Source organism: Emys orbicularis, chromosome 9 (genome assembly GCF_028017835.1).
Source record: "Emys orbicularis isolate rEmyOrb1 chromosome 9, rEmyOrb1.hap1, whole genome shotgun sequence".
Classification (NCBI taxonomy): Eukaryota; Metazoa; Chordata; order Testudines; family Emydidae; genus Emys; species Emys orbicularis.
In genome coordinates, this window is record NC_088691.1 from 97,804,038 (window position 1) to 97,822,133 (window position 18,096).

Below are 18,096 nucleotides of genomic sequence, written 5' to 3' on the forward strand. Positions count from 1 at the left end.
TCATTGAATGATCCCTGGTTCTTGTATTATGTGAAGGGGTAAATAGCACTTCCCTATTCATGTTCTCCATGTCTTTCACGATTTTATAGACCTCTTTCATATCCCCCCTTAGTCATCTCTTTTCTATGCTGAACTTTCTTTTTAATCTCTCCTTTTATAGAAGCTGTTCCATACCGCTAATCATTTTCATTGCTGTTCTTTGCACCTTTTCCAATTCTAATATATCTTTTTTTGAGTTGGGATGACCAGAACTGCATGCAGTATTCAAGATGTGGGAATACCATGGATTTATGTAGTGGCATTATGATATTTTCTTATCACTTTCCTATAAGTTCCTAACATTCTGTTAGCTTTTTCGATTGCCGCTGCACGTTTAGTGGATGTTTTCAAACAACTATTTACGATGACCCCAAGATCTCTTTCTTGAGAGGTAACAGCTAATTTAAACTACATCATTTTGTATGTGTAGTTGGGATTATTTTTTCCAGTGTGCATTACTTTGTATTTATCAACACTGAATTTTATCTGCAATTTTTGTTGCCCAGTCACCCAGTGTTGTGAGATCCCTTTGTAAATCTTCACAGTCAGCTATCTTGAGTAATTTTGCATTATCTTCAAATTTGGTCACCTCACTGTTCCCCCCCCTTTTTCAGATAATTGATGAACATGTTGAACAGCACAGGTTCCAGTACAGATCTTTGGCGCATCCTGCTATTTACCTCTCTACATTGTGATTCCAGATTCCACTGCAACAAGGGGTGATGTTTCTTGCTACATAGCTCTAGTTGAGGACATGTAACTGAGGGAAACCAGCAAATTAATAAAATCATAGACGTTTAAAGATGGAAAACAACCATTACATCATCCCATTCATCCCTTTGAGAAGGCAGGATTATTCCCTACAAGATGTTTTCTAATGTTTCGGACAATCTGGCTTCAATTTCAAAATGAATTCAAAATGAAATCTTTGCTTCAGTCTTCACGGCTGAGGATATTAGGGAGATTCCCAAACCTGAGCCATCCTTTGTAGGTGACAAATCTGAGGAATTGTCACAGATTGAAGTATCACTAGAGGAGGTTTTGGAATTAATTGATAAACTTAACAGTAACAAGTCACTGGGACCAGATGGCATTCACCCAAGAGTTCTGAAAGAACTCAAATGTGAAATTGCGGAACTATTAACTATGGTTTGTAACCTGTCTTTAAATCAGCTTCTGTACCCAATGACTGGAAGATAGTTAATGTAACGCCAATGTTTAAAAATGGCTCTAGAGGTGATCCCCGCAATTTCAGACTGGTAAGTCTAACGTCAGTACCGGGCAAATTAGTTGAAACAATAGTAAAGACTAAAATTGTCAGACACATAGAAGAACATATCTTGTTGGGAAAAAGTTTCTGTAAAGGGAAATCATGTCTTACTAATCTATTAGAGATCTTTGAAGGGGTCAACAAACATGTGGACAAGGGGGATCTAGTGGACATAGTGTACTTAGATTTCCAGAAAGCCTTTGACAAGATCTCTCACCAAAGGCTCTTATGTAAATTAAGTTGTCATGGGATAAGAGGGAAGATCCTTTCATGGATTGAGAACTGGTTAAAAGACAGGGAACAAAGGGTAGGAATAAATGGTAAATTTCAGAATGGAGGGGGATAACTAGTGGTGGTCCGCAAGGGTCAGTCCTAGGACCAATCCTATTCAACTTATTCATAAATGATCTGGAGAAAGGGGTAAACAGTGAGGTGGCAAAGTTTGAAGATGATACTAAACTGCACAAGATAGTTAAGACCAAAGCAGACTGTGAAGAACTTCAAAAAGATCTCACAAAACTAAGTGATGGGGCAACAAAATGGCAAATGAAATTTAATGTGGATAAATATAAAGTAATGCATATTGGAAAAAATAACCCCAACTATCCATACAATATGATGGGGGCTAATTTAGCTACAACTAATCAGGAAAGAGATCTTTGAGTCATCGTGGATAGTTCTCTGAAGATGTCCATGCAGTGTGCAGCGGCAGTCAAAAAAGCAAACAGGATGTTAGGAATCATTCAAAAAGGGATAGAGAATAAGACAGAGAATATCTTATTGCCCTTATATAAATCCATGGTACGCCCACATCTTGAATACTGCGTACAGATGTGGTCTCCTCATCTCAAAAAAGATATACTGGCATTAGAAAAAGTTCAGAGAAAGGCAACTAAAATGATTAGGGGTTTGGAACGGGTCCCATATGAGGAGAGATTAAAGAGGCTAGGACTTTTCAGCTTGGAAAAGAAGAGACTAAGGGGGGGAATATGATAGAGGTATATAAAATCATGAGTGGTATGGAGAAAGTGAATAAGGAAAAGTTATTTACTTGTTCCCATAATATAAGAACTAGGGGCCACCAAATGAAATTAATTGGCAACAGGTTTAAAACAAATAAAAGGAAGTTCTTCTTCACACAGTGCACAGTCAACCTGTGGAACTCCTTGCCTAGTGAAGGCTAGGACTATAACAGGGTTTAAAAGAGAACTAGATAAATTCATGGAGATTAAGTTCATTAATGGATATTAGCCAGGATGGGTAAGGAATGGTGTCCCTAACCTCTGTCAGAGGGTGGAGATGGATGGCAGGAGAGAGTTCACTTGATCATTACCTGTTAGGTTCTCTCCCTCTGGGGCACCTGGCATTGGCCACTGTTGGTAGACAGGATACTGGGCTGGATGGATCTTTGGTCTGACCCAGTATGGCCGTTCTTATGTTCTTATGATATGGGTAGATTAAGCTAGCAGGGTTATTAAATGGGTCATGTGGTTCAATATAAAGATACTAGAAATCAAGAATAATCATGGAAGCTATTGCATGTGAAAGAAGAGTGTTAATCGTGTCCAATAGACCAGACACACTTTTAGAAAGAAGCAGAGACCAAATTTTGGACATAACATGTTGACTTATCCTCATGGTAGGGCCAAACACTTGCTTCTGAGCACACTGCTTCTTACTAGAGCTGGATGAAAATTTTTGAACTTAAACCTTTTTTTGATTGCGGGGGAAAATGAGATTTTTGTGTGTGGAATTTTTTCCCCATTATTTGGTCAGCTCCACTTATTACTGTGAATAGTCTGTTGCAGGACTAGCTGTACATTATGTGTGTGCATATACATGTGCTACAGTTCCTGGATTTGTAAGACTCAATCTTAATGGTTCATTTATCTTTTGCATTATATTAGTATGGACAAATTTATAACCAGTTATTTATTTTTGACCCAATCTAATGCCCATAACAATCAATGCAAAGATGCCCATTGACTTCAGTGGGCTTTAGATCAGGCCCTTTATATTTTGAAAAGGAAATCTGTGATCCCTTAAGAGAGCACAAATTTTATTCAGGTCCAGTAGTTTCAAACATACATGTGACTCAACCTGAGTTAGTACAGATTTCTGCTTTAACTATAACATTTCTTATCACATTAAGCATTAAGGCAGCATAACATATACAAGACAAATATTAAACAAAGGCATTATGGATGGGAATTTCCTAATCTAGCTCACTATGTTGGTACAGTGGAGTTTTCTTAATCCAATATCTGATGAAGGAACAAGGAGAGAATTAATTTACTGCACACTAATTACTTAGGAGTGGGCACTGTACATACAGTGAAAGGCTCCAAAATGAATATTTGATAAACAATATCTGGCAAATTAAAAATCTGAAAAGTTAAATGAAATGCAAATTAAAAATCTGGACCGTTAAATTAATTGAATACAAAAAAACCCTCCTGACATTAAGTATCATTAAGGGTCGAAGTTATATCAGCAAAAGCAAATCTATTCAGAGTTAAATCCTGCCTGTATGTTTGTAATTCACTTGTTATGATTGGGTGGATACTGTAGGAGCCTGAAAGACACTTGTGAATGCATGTACCTAGGAGGATCCAATCCTGTATTCCTTGTGTCCTGGGAGGTGTGGGGCACTCAGGGTATGTTTACACTCAGCTGGCCCATGTCTGTTGACTTGGGCTCGAGCTGTGGGGCTATAAAACTACAGTGAAGACATCTGGGCTCGGGCTGGAGCCTGAGCTCTGGGACACTCTGGGTCACACTGCAATTTTATAGCCCCACAGCCTGAGCCCCATGAGCCCGGGTCAGGTGACATGGGCCAGCCATGGGTATTGCATTGCAGTGTAGACATATCCTCAGTAGCCTAAAGAAAACCTTTCTTAAGTCAAATGGGAGTGATGGGTACAGAAGGAATGCAGGATTAGGCCCTGCATTGCAATGTCTGTGCCATCTTTGGATAAATTAAGCACTTGCAAGTTTTAATCTGGAAGAGTCTTGTTTTTGCTGCTTGAACGATGTTTTCTTATGTTTAATTTTCTTTGTGTCTTTCATTTTCATAGGTGAGGAAAAGAGTGAGATACTTGCACTGTACTGTAGACACACACCATTTCTGGAAATTGGATTACAGTATGTTAAAAGACAATCCTCTTAATACATTTACCAAGTTAGATTGCATCAAAAACCCATTGCATCTTTCCAACAATAAAGTACCTTCGCTAATGGTTTGGTCTGGTACACATGCATGTGAACATCTCACACACAAAGAAATAATTTAAAAATACTGTAAGGGTCATGCTGTTTATAGCGACATTGTCATAAATCAAAGATTGAAAAGGTAAAGTGATATTTAGCCTTAACACTGCATCTCTGAGATAGCTCACTTGAGTAAAATTGTGGGTTTGCAGGAGGGGGCCTTTAATTAATTGGTGCACTCAGTTGTATTCAGTCAGTATTTAAACAGCTGAGGATTTCCATTATTTTCATATACAGTATTATGCATTGTTAGAAGAATTATTCTCTGTAAGAATTGTTTCTGCAAAGGCCACAAAAGTTGACCAGTCTGGAGGTTTCTTAGGTAAAAATATTTCCACTATAGAAACAGTTTCTGCCATATTTCGTGCATTGCAGGTCAGGCTTCGGAAATGAAAAACCAGTGTTTATCCCCAGTTTGCCAAGGTACGCATGTGCTTAACTTTAAGCACGTGTGTAGCCCTGTTGAAGCATTTTGCTAAATGGGGGGTTTACTCTGATGACCCAAATTTTCTTCCTTACACATAGGAGCCAATTATATCTGGTCTGAAACAAATTGCTTTAGGCCACGAAATTAGATTCAAAGAAAGGACCTTTCAAAATTAGATACCACAGCTGCTACAATTGGGTCATCTGGTCGCAAAGAGGTAGAGTGTTACATTCCTATCATGCTAGACTTCGGTTTACTTTTTCAGCTTATGTCCAAGACAGTAAACCGCATGACCCTACTGCATATTTACATTGATTTCTTCATGTATTCGACATTCTTTAATCTGAGGACAGCCTGAGGGCTGGTGCAGAAAAGGACTAGATTCACTCCTTCAGTGAAAAGAAAATGAGGCACATAGAACAGCCACGTTGATTGAATAAATAATATATTCCTCCTGGGACATTTTTAATAGAGAAATGAGAGTGATTGCACTAAGTAACATAAACAAAACTGGGTGATAGTATTTGAACTAAAAGGGCAGCAGGTATCATACAAGAGTTACACTTGGTGCAATCCACAGATCTTCTGTAAGCACTAGATTTTTCCAGAAGAGAATCCTAGAAAGAAAAAGGAAGAGTTATATAAGGTTAAGCTAGTAATTTAATGTCATGATCTAGCCCTTACTGTAACTCCATTGAAGTAATTAGGATGAATTTAGCACAATTAATATAACATTTAAAGAACTCAAACTACAATATAGTCTTATATTTGTATTAATCTAGGCTTGTCCCAGTATGTGGTAATTGGTCTGGAGATACAGCAGCAGATCTATGGTAATTAAAAAAGAAAACTTCTTATGTACTAGTAGCATTTCCCTGGAGGTGTAGGCAATTTCCCACAGCAATGAAGATATAATTATACTGATGTAAATCACAGCAAGATAACTAGGAGGGATTGGCCTTTCCCCTCCTTTAATTCATTGAAAGATTTTATCTTTCTGACAGGTACTGTCAGCCAGAGCTATGGGCTGGAAGGCAGGATGTTTTTCTCCTAACTAATTTGCTAGGGAAGAAAATGAATTTATTGCAGATGGTTTGAATAGTGAGACATTTCAGGGGCTGGCTATCCCCATGTAGGATACCAAACATTGGCATCCTAACAAAAAACGTATAGGGCTGGATTTTCTGGTCCAGTTGAGTTATGCTTAATGCAAGAATGGGGCATAGAGGGTGGATCTGGAGGTGGCTTTTCACTTTTTGCTTTTCCAGTATCTTCAGCCCTGTCAAGGGCCTACCCAGATCCTGATATAAATTAGAGCTGTCTCAAGGCTGCTCTACATTATACTCAGGTGCATTAGTCCCTAAGGTCCATTCTGGGTCTGAGAATAGTAGGAGTGCAGCATGCTTGAGCCATGGCCTTTTCCCCTCCTGCCCCCAAACATACCTCCTACCTGTGAGAGGGGTAGCACAGGGCCATTCTGCCAGTTCTGAGCCTTTCAAGAAAATTTTTCGTAGAGATGATGTTACCTGCGCGCTGTCTTTGCCAGGTTTGTGCCCCTTCACACTACCTGAGTGGGATATATGGGCTGTAACAGATGGAGAGCCCAGACCACGGAGTTCATTAATTCCTTACATGTGCTCTTTCTCCCTTGGCCACCAGCTACGGGTTGTTCTATGAGCCATCAGCTTCTAAGGAAAACTCAGGTTAAAAATAATTCTCTTTAAAAAAAAATTAAACAACAAGATCCCTGCTGCCAGTTCACATGCTTTGCATTAAGCAACAGAGAGTCCTGTGGCACCTTTAAGACTAACAGGTGTATTGGAGCATAAGCTTTCGTGGGTGAATGCCCACTTCGTCGGATGCTTTGCATTGTTTGCATAGAAAAATCAACATCAGAAGACAGTGTGCTGGGAAACACTTTTCTTCTGGCACTAGGACAGTTTTTCAAGGTACTTCCTGGTGCACTTCTATTCTGAACTCTTCTCTCAGTTTTGACAACCCCATCTGCTCTTTGCAACTCCCTAATTTTGTTGCATAGTCGAAATGTGACATCTAAGGAAGCAGGCGATTGTGAAAAGTACAAAATAGCCACTACTGCCATTATAAAAATCAACCGTGTGGGCTCACTGGGAAGATTATGTGCAGTAGAGCTATTGAAAATTTTCCTCAGAGAACTGTGTTCTGTCAGAAAATGCTGGTTCAACAACTGGAATGTTCTGTGGGCATGTGTCAATTCTGTCAAAACTTTCAGCGGAGCTTCCTGTCATCTGCCTGCCAGCAGGGCAGGTAAGATAAGAGGCTCTCTGGACTGTTCAGATGCCTACCTGGTGGGCTGCTAGTCTCCCAGGGACCCTGGACTGCCTACGTGGCAGATTGCCAGGCTTCCAGCTCTTGGTGAGGAGCTTGGGAGTTAGTATGTGACAAAACTTAGATCATCTAATTTTATTCTATTAAAGTGTGGACTTGGAAGAGATTTATAGCTGTGGGGCCTCTATTAAATGGGTGTTGGATGCTCTGACTTGCAGACTATACAAACATACCATTGTGCACAATAAATCAAAGGGATGTTGGAAAGGCAAAGGGCTCATTCCTCTCTCTCTCTCTCTTTCTCTCATATCTTAATCTCATCTAAATATTTATTCCACATTCACCACTGAGTATCTCCTAGCACCTCCTTCTTATTTACCGTGCACCAGCATATGCTTTAGAAAGTCAGCTAGTGTCCAGTGCTCCAATGCTCTTTCTGATGATAATCATGGATATTGGAGGGCAGGGTTGGGTGGCTCTGTCAGGTGGTATCTCAGAATTATTATTGCCCTTATGAAAGAAATGGCTCTCCCGCAGTGTAAGGGTATTGTAATGATTACACCAGCATATCTGAGAGCAGAATTTGACCCCAGGTAGGAAGAGTAATGCATATCACTGGCTCTTTCTTGGCAAAGACACCAATCTGCAGACTTTTAACAAAACAAAAATGCTGTCATTCGGAGCGTTTTACACACGCTTTGTACTGGGGCAAGATCACAGTTCAGCAAAGCACTAGGCACACGCTTAACTTCAAGCATATGCTTAAGTCCCATCAAATACTGCTCATTGTGCTGTCAGTGGGACTTACCTGCTTGACTTGAGTTCTTCACACAAATGGGGCCTAAACCACTGCAAAAAGGTGCAGGCAAAGGAGAATTGTCCCACGGCATTCTGTGCTGTACTTAAACTGAAAGACTGGACTTAATATTCATGGAAGTATCCATAAACTCGGCATGGATGCCAATCTTTGCAACAGCTGCAAGAGCCAAGGGAGGAGGAAGAACAAAAGAATCATACTCTATCTCTGGCTGTTGGTCTATCTCGTGTTTCTGAATCTTGTTCTTTCTTTGTCGCAGCCCACTGCTGTAAATGGCAGGAGTGGCTGGGGCTACTTGGATTAAATTGTAAAAGGATTGTCTGCTTATTTTTCCCTGTCTCCTCTAGTGAGTAAAAGTTGTGAGGTTTTTCACATCAAAATAAGATGGGTTTACAGCACACCAAAAGCCACTCCTTGACCCAACTTCCTGTGTAGTTAAAATAGGGCCTAGGAACGTACCAGTGACCAAGGATTGCATGGGCATGGTGACTGAGTCACCCTCTCACCCAGAGACGCCCCCTTCCAGAAGCAAAGTGGCAAGGGGCAGTGTGGTGGAAACTTGAATTGCCACAGCCTAAGCTGTACATGGTCCTGGATAGAGGGCCTTTCCAATCTAGTACCTTTCACATAAGCTTAGGGGAGAAATACAAAAATAAAATGAGTTTCTTGATTTTGTTTCACATAGTGTTTGACGTTTCTTTAGAATTGGATGTTCCAGATGCCTCTCACCTTACCGGCAAGCCATCCGTGATCAGTGAAGGCAAAGCGATTCTGCCTGGCAACTTGCCACATAGATCCAGCAAAAATGAACACATCAGAAGCTGATTTTTGTGCAATGTCTGCTTTTGATTTGTTCGTTTCTGTGGCATACTTGGGCTATACCCTATTACTTTCTTATAATACAAGAGAACCTTTTCTCCAGTGTAGCTTGCAGCATCCAGCCGTACTAATCATAAGGGAACCGGAGGTGGCCTGATCTGTGGTGTATAATGTGAACCCCTGAGGTTCAGGGGGGAGATTTTTTTTTCCCATTCATTCATTTATATATTTAATTTGTGTGTGTGCAGAGTTGTTTTGCTAACCTTCAGTTCTAACTTTGTGCTGGACCTCCTCATTTATCTGCGGCCTCGGAGATGTCAGCTTATCTAAATACACATTTATTAATGAACCTCCAAATGGTGCAACTTAAAGTAGCTTCTGTAAATATTTTGACTAATGGTGTTATTTCACAATGCAAATTATCTATGAGCTAGGCACTTATAGGGACAGATCCTCAGTTGCAGGAAATTGGCAGAGCTCCACTGAAGTCAATGGAGTTATGCTGATTTCCAGCTCCAATTAAAGGCGATGTAGTCACACTGATTTACACCAGTGGAGGATCTGGCTCAGAATATGCAATTTATAAATCCAGATTCCAAACTCTGACTAATCACCAGCTTTCTTTGCAAAACACAAGCCTCTGTATTTGGGGAATGGTGTTTACTGCATTTAATATCTCTATACATTAAGTGTGAGAGTGTGCCTAGCCTCGTAAGGAGGTACCGGTGGATAGAGAGGGAGCAAGCAGTTATCCCTGTGATTCTGCCACCTATGCAAAGGTGCCAGCTCTCAGTCTCATCATTGTCCTTCCCAAGGATGAGCCAGAGCGAGTGTGACTGGTGCTATTACCAGCACTAGGAACCTGAGAGTGGGAGGGACAGGAGAGGACCCATATACCTGCCGCCTCCTCCTCCTTCACTAGTTAGCAGAACAGAGATGGCAGTGGGGGAAGGGAGTGATTGGGGTATCATGTTAAAGGGGTGCAGCTGCTGTGTATGGTAACCATTTGTCCATCCTGCCATGGCGATACACCTCTGCCCCAGTGCAGCCTGTGACTTCAAGGGCACAGTAAGCTCTGTAAACATAGGTCTGTGTTGCAAAATTCCACTCAATAGAGAAGTTTGGATTCAGGGTTTTAATATGGCCTCCTCGAAAGACCCAGCTCTAATGTTCTGTAGCTAATTTTTTTTTAATAGTATCACAGACATACATTGTACTTCACAGAACATACACAAACAATTTTGGGATTCACTAACACCTTGTATGGAGATATACCTATCTCATAGAGCTGGAAGGGACCTTGGAGGGTTATTGAGTCCAGTCCCCTGCCTTCACTAAGCAGGACCAAGTACTATCCCTGCCAGATTTTTTTTTTTTTGGTCCCAGATCCCTAAAAGCCCCCCTCAAGGATTGAACTCACAACCCTAGGTTTAGCAGGCCAATGCTCAAACCACTGAGCTATTGCTGAAGATAGACATCCTGCTTCAAAGAGTTCACTGAGACATCTAATATGTGGAATAACCATTATGGGGTAAGAGGGAAACAGACTTCTGCTATGTTGTTCATTTGGCAAGGAAGTGAAAGGGGAAAATCAAATCAAGTATTGGCTGCATACAGTGGCTAGGTAGCTTCTTGTAAGTCAAGAGAGCTGATGTGACTTGGACTGGATCACCAATCATTTTTTTTTTTGACCATATCATTTCCTACATCCCCAGACACCACCCAGACATCCTGATACGCAGCAAACAATGTGAAAATAGATGTTTGTTGTTATAACACTCAGCTTCGGCTTATGAAAAGAAGATGCAATTTGCAATCTTGTCTGTTACATCTCTAGCATTGCACCCTTTCATTTACTACATTAAAGCGGCAGTCAAAAGCATTCCTAGAGACACAATGGTGCAGTACAGCAGCCTCAACAGAGTTTGAGATTCAGTATTATATTACAAAACTACTCTTTTGTGTGTGTGTGTGGATATTGTGCCTGTTTACAAGAAGGCTGGGGAAAAGGTCAGGGAAAGTGCGTAATTATTATCAGCTTTGCTGAGGCCACACCTGGATGAAGCATTTAATGCTTGGACAAGAATGAACTTGAACTGCTTTTGGAACATAGAAGCAGCGAGGATAACCACAGAACGTAACAAATCAGAATGAAAACTGCGTTAAGAGGCTGTGTTGCAGCACGGGGAAACCAAGAGCAACCCACAGGGTTCTAAAAATGTAGCCAAGGCCACCCTCATCTTTAACAAAGAGGTGTGGTCTGCAGAGAATATGACTCCTGACATATGACGCTCCATTCTGATCTGAACAGCCTCTGCTGGGTGCAATTGGAGGAGGAGGAGGAAGTAAAACCTGGTAATTTTTAATACAAATTAAACCTAGCCTTTATATTCTGGCAATTTATAATGTTGGGCAAAATCTGGGCACAGCTTCCTTCTAGAATCTGGATAGCAATAGTAATTCATGGACATTTCTTATAAGAGACCTGTCTAATGATTTGAGATAATCTATGCACAGGAAAGATACTATCAAAAGATTCTGTAATATTAAATGCTACTGTATTTTGCAGGGCTTGAATGGCAGAGAGGAAATCTCCACCAACAAGCTGAGCTTTGCCCGCTTGTGATGCCAAAATAAGACTCTACCCATGTGGCATAGATGTTCACAATATGATTGGTTAGACCCTGCTTGGGCCCCGTAGGCTTGGCTGCAACTCAGTGGAGTTCAGATACACCATTGGCACAACAGGAACGTGCCTAGGACCCCAGCTCCCAGAGTCAGACGATAACAGAATCTAAACTTTCATTTAAAAAAATGTGTTTCTAGCCCTCATGATGGCGGAGAAAAACCTGGAAACATGATATGAATGTAACTGATTCAGTGATTACTGAAGCAACTGAGCGAGAAGCAGCAGCTACTAGAGCCAGGGAGGTAGTTACCTGGCCCCACACCCACTTCCAAAGCAGGCCTGGCCTGTGCTATTCCAGGGAAGGGGCGGAATGAATTATCTGGGGGGATTTGAATATTAGTGTCTGTGAGATTGATTCCAGGGCCGGCTCTAGCTTTTTTGCCACCTCAAGCAAAAAAAAAAAAAAAAAAAGGGCTGCCGGACTGCTGAAGCAAAAAAACCCAACAAAAACCGGCAGCCACAGGGAGCGCGCCCTCAAGGCGGTTCGCAGGGGGGGTGAAGGGCGGCGCCTCTCAGCCGGGCGAGAGGGGCTCCCCCCTCCGGCCTTGGGGTGTCTCTCCCGGCCGGGCAGGCAGAGCCCCCGGGGGCTGCAGGAGGTGCTGGCTCAGCTGTTTCTTTAAAGGCGGCTCAGCTGGGCCAGGCTCAGAGCGGCGCGGGAGGCAGAGGCCGGTGCAGGTGGCGAGGAGTGGCATATCCCGGGGAGCCCGGCGGCATGGTGAGCGGCGGGGATCGCTAGTTCCTGCCCCCCCGGGCCGGGGTCCATGCCCCTGCATTGCTGGACTGGGACTGGCGGAGCTGCGGACCGGGCTGCCAAAGCAAAAAAAAAAAAAAAGAACCACGGCAGGGTGGCCAGAATGTGCCGCCCCAAGATTGGCCGGAATGCCGCCCCTTACAATGTGCCACCCCAGGCACGTGCTTTCTTGTCTGGTGCCTGGAGCCGGCCCTGATTGGTTCTCATTGGTGGGTCTGAAATGTCCTGCTGGGTGGTGCGCCACCCCTCTGGCCTTCTGACTCCATTGGTAAGATTTGGGGTAAACAGTGGCAGTCACCTCCTAAATACTACACATGCCTGGCACCAATATGAGATGCCACTCGCAGTACATTGTGCAGATCTGCAAACCTCCCTCTCCTTTTTTTTGTGTTTTGACAGCAGTGAAATAGTTAACAATGTTAACATTTAAGCATCATCATTGAACTTCTTTGTCTCCCATCACCTGACATTGAAATGAATGGGATAGTTCACACCTCTTAGAGAGAGTGTTTCAGGCTCTCTGCAGATTCAGGCAGACATTACTGTATCAGTTTACATTCATTTCACGTTTTCAAGTGGAGAACAAGAGCGCAGCCTCAGAAAAACACTAGGCCACCACCCTGGCACCACACCACTCAATTCAAGGCCTAGTTCTTTGCACTTCTACAGCACCTTCCACCCAAGGATCTTAAAGCACTTTAAAAACATCCTCATAAAACTTTGATGAGTTAAGTAAACATTACTCTAACTAACATGCGATACTGAGGGCCAATGCCTCAACTGATGTAAATTGCACAGCTCCATAAACTTCAGTGGACCTGTCACAATTTACACCAGTTTAGGCTTTACACTGGTTGTGACTGGTTCACTCTCTCACAGGAAGTCCACTGGTCAGGAATAGGAGAACCCAGACTCCCTGACATCAAGTCTTGTGCTGTAACCACAAACCACTCATCCTCTCCTCTGAATCTCCAAAATCAGTGTTTATAGTATGGGTCCTGGTGAAGAAAAGACTTTCTACACACACAATTCTGTATGAGTAATACACTTTTAAAACTTGGCTATATTCCATCTTCAGCTATGACTAATGGTAACCAAACATAACTTAATAATTGTACAATTATTTTCCTATTGCTTAATAATTAATTTTCCTCATTCATGAGATGCTGTTTTTTTCTGAATTTCAGAGATATGCAAGGGCCTGCAACCCAGTAATGAGTGACAATCACTTATTTCTTAGGGATAACTTTATTAGCTGTAACATTCAGAAAACACCTTTTCCCCCAGGGTGATGACAAAAGGCCAGATGCTGAAGTGCTTACTCAGCTTTTACTCTGGCAAAACTCCTGTTGACAGTCAATAAGAATTTCCAAGGGTTCAGTGGGAATTCTACCTGAGAAAGGACTGAGTGAAAACCAAGCCAGGACTCAGGAGTTGGCACTGTGTTAAGAGGGCTATGAGAAGCTTCTATCAGGAAGCCTGAATTTTTTCACATTACAGACTCAAAACTCTCAGCCCTGGTACATTAAAATGTTCAGCTGGGATTATGAGCCTGGGCCCAGTTTTTAGGCGGACTTGGCTGCTCTGTGAGGTAACCGTGCAAATTATTTTTCACTTTATCTTGCAACCACTGAAGTTAATGTCCAAGCTTCTATTGAGTTCAATGGTGCAGTATCAGGTTCTCAGTGTAGTCTAACCATATGCATTTATGGTTTAACCGAGCAGAATTTGCTGATCAGTAAGGCTTCATCATGAAACCAGATTGAAATGCCAGTTGTTCGGAATGTATTTGCTTTGAGTCTTTTGGGTTCAGTTGAACCTGACACGAAAAGCAAATCTCAGGGTGTGGAAACTTTTTTCTGTGAATCCAAACTGGGTGGGGGGAAGCTTGTACATGCATCTGCAAATCAAAGGCTATGGGAATTCTCAATTCTTGTTCAGGCAAAACTCTCACTGAACTCTTCATCATCACACAAAATGGTACATTTAAAAAATAGGTAGGAAGGCCTATTACACTGAATTGGGTTTGGGGTTGTACTGGATGAAACTCAAAAAAGCCTTCAGCTCAGAGAAAAATCCAAGGTTTCATTGGATCTTTGGGTTCATAAATCCTGTTATGGTCAATGGTGGTAATACAAGCAAATTGAGAGCAGAATTGTGTCCATCTTCCCTGACCCTATCTGTCTGTTGTCTCATGTTTTATACTTAGATTGTAAGTTCTTTGGGGCAGGTACCATTTTTTGTCTTGTGTTGGTTCAGCACCTAGTCCACTGGGTTCCTGGTCCATGACAAGGGCTCGTAGGCACTACTGCAATACAAATAATAAATAATAATATTAGTAGACCCTCTAGAAGGTCAGCATTCAGTCTTCTCCTCCAGAGTGACTTGATTCTCCTGAGTTGGTATCCAGTCTTGTCTTCAAGGACAGCCAGGTTGTCAGCTTCCCAAAACCACCTGTACAGCATTCCAAATAGTTGCCAGGAAGGGAAGGAAAGGACCAAGTTTGGGATTGGAACCTGGTTCCCTTGACTGCCAGAGTAGAGCAGTTACCTTTAAATCGCTGAATTGGCTTCTATGAGATACATGACTGAGCTTCAGGGCCGGTGCAAGGAAGTTTTGCGCCCTAGGCGAAACTTCCACCTTGCGCCCCCCCCCAGCCCTGTAGCAGCTCCCCCCCCCCGCCCTGAGGCGCCCCCCCCGTGGCAGCTACCCCCCGCGGGGAGCTGTGCGGCAGCTCCCCACCCCAGCTCACCTCTGCTCCGCCTCCTCCCCGAGCACGCCGCCCCCGCTCTAATTCTCCTCCCCTCCCAGGCTTGCGGCGCCAAACAGCTGATTGGTGCCGCAAACCTGGGAGGCGGGAGAAGTGGAGCAGCGACGGCATGCTCGGGGAGGGGGTGTAGCAGAGATGAGCTGGGGTGGGGAGCTGCCGCACGGCTCCCCGGGCCGGGGGGGTGGGGAGCTGCTGTGGGGGGGCGGGGGGAGCTACCACAGGGCTCCCCACCCCAGCTTACCTCTGCTATGCCCCCTCCCCGAGCACGCTGCCCCCACCAGCAATGACAATAATTGCATGGAGCGGCCGCTGCACTGGGAGAGGGAGTCTGAGCCGCACATGTCAGCGCGCCGTCGGCAGCCCAGCCCAGGAACGCTGTAAAAAAAAATTTGGGGGCACCGCTTTTTGGTGCCCCCAAATCTTGGCGCCCTAGGCAACCGCCTAGTTTGCCTTAATGGTAGCACCGGCCCTGCTGAGCTTACAGATTTGCCATTAGCAGTGTCTCTCTATAGCTCTGATATCTTAAAACATAAAAACATTCTGAATTAGCTGTTGGGAAATTCTGTATCTTCATGTATGGGAGCTGTTGCAGACTGTCTGAGTTTTGGGGCATCATATTGTTTTCTCATCTGCATGACTCCCCCCCCCCTTTTTGGTCATTGTGCCAAAACATGCTGTGGCAGGCTGTGTTCACGTACAACCCGTTCCATGATGAAGTGTAAACCCATTGCAACACAGCCCATCTGGCACATTTTATTATAGCTTTTAGAGAGTTACCATGATTTTTGTCGATTGTAAGAATTTTGTGAAATAGGAGTATTTATCTTCCAAATTCCCCATGGGCATAAGCAGGTAGGAAACAGATATCTATGTCTAATTAAAACCTTCTATTTCCAGTTAATCTTTCTTAATTTTCTTTCATCCCTCCTCTAACATGCATTCTCTCGTTCATAATTGTCACTGGATGATTCAAAGTTATCTATTTATTTAGGTCTTTATACCATGCTCTTCAGAGTGCCTCACATGGAAATAAAGTAACAAAATCATTCTTGTTGGGAGGGTCTCTCTCTCTCTCATATTGTCCCAAAGTGCTCACGGAAAGTGCTAGTATTAATTCTTCATTTATTAATTAATTGCTTAAGGAAGGGTAGGGCACAGAGATGGATTTTGCAGTGAAGTTCATGATCACCTTGGTCTTTTCAGGAAGGGAGTTCTATGCAGTGATCTGATTGCCAGAAATGCCTTGTACCTGGTTACTCACAAGCTCTTGTAAAGAGCTTCATTGTTCCTGTGGAGCTCAGTTGTCATGCAAGGTTCTGACTGTGAATGGAGAAGAGTTTCCTCAGTCAGGTCGGTCCCAGCCCATAAAAAGCTTTAAAGATTTAGACCATTGACCGTCAACAGGATCAATGGAGAGCCAACATGGAGCCTGGAGTGCTGAGATGATATGCTCTCTTTTATTAATGTTGTTTAGCAGCCTGTCTGCTGTGTTCTGTACTGCTTGGCATTTTTCAGGGGTTCTGTGTTCGTTCCTATATTGGGAATGCTTACTGCCACCTGGAGAAGAGAGGATACTGATACCAACAACAGCAGTCAGAAAAGCGGCAAACTGCTCCCTAGTCTGGTAAAAGTACGTTAGCCTTTGTCACTAAACGTAGGGGTGGATCATGGTGAGACTATTGACTGCATTCACTATCTCCAAAGGAAAATATAATCGTTTATCTCACTTACCTTCCTTTATCCAGTCCACCCCATCCCTTGAGTCTGTTGCTCTCTACCCTTGCAGAAGCACTACACAGAAGTCCTTTAACAGCTTGTGCCGTCAGGAGGACATGCTAAAACAAAAGCCAAGGGGAAAATGTCATCAGTTATCAAACAGCAATTATCTTTGTGCCAACTCCCAAACAAGTGGAAATACCAGGATAAAGAACGCTGGGGTCTGCGGAGCCAAACTTGCAGTTGCCAGGTAAACCAGCAAAAAGCATTTTGTTTAAACACAAGCACGTCTTAACAGGGCTCCTTATACAACAAGAGAATGCTTCAGTTTTCCTCTCCCTCATCCTGCATTCACTGACTCTTCAGCCTCACCTCCCCTTCCTTTTCAGCAGGGAGTGGTTTATGCAGGGCACTGCTTACGTCTGACCGCTTAAGCCATGCACACCATCTAGGTCAATCCACCTATTTGTCACTGGTACCCTGTGTTTTCTGCAAGGCTGACACTGTCCCACTGGGCTACCCTGTCAGATACAAACTGATCTCATACTTTGTATTCACGTCCTTTGGTCAAGTAGTCTGCAAAACCTTGGCCTCCAACACTGGTTAATGTTTTCTGCTATTCACATTTATTTCAATCCATTTTCTGCAGCCCTATTTCTTTGGTCAAAGACTTTGATACTCCAAGTCACTTATCTTATAACACAGCTACTTAGTTGCAACTTCAGTGTTAAGAATTTATAGTGCGATAGAGTTTGGGGGAGGGGGGGAGAAGGAGAAGGGGGGATCAAACATTATCAAGTGAAAGCACATGCCACTTCTTGTGTATCTTCTTCTGCAATTCTTTGAAGTTTAATCTTGTCAAAAGAAAAGCCTTTCAGCTACTTTGTGGCAACAACTCAGGCTTGTAACTTTGACTGCACAGAACTCTTAGTTCATAAACTGATCTCATCCTTTCCTGATAATTAGTACCAAAGCAAGTTTAAATTCCATCCTCTGCTGCCACCACATCAGCTGTCTGGAGCTGTTTGCCCACCTCCTTCTATCACACTCATTTCCCCCCTCCCTTTTTATAATGCATCTGAAAACCCCCTCCTTTTCTGCTGCCTACAACGAGCAAGCTGTCAATCAGTTCTTCTCCTCCTTCTGATTTGGTAGCATTGTACACCCACTTTGCACAGCTGTAAATGACTACACAAGACACGGGGTAACTGAGCATTGGGC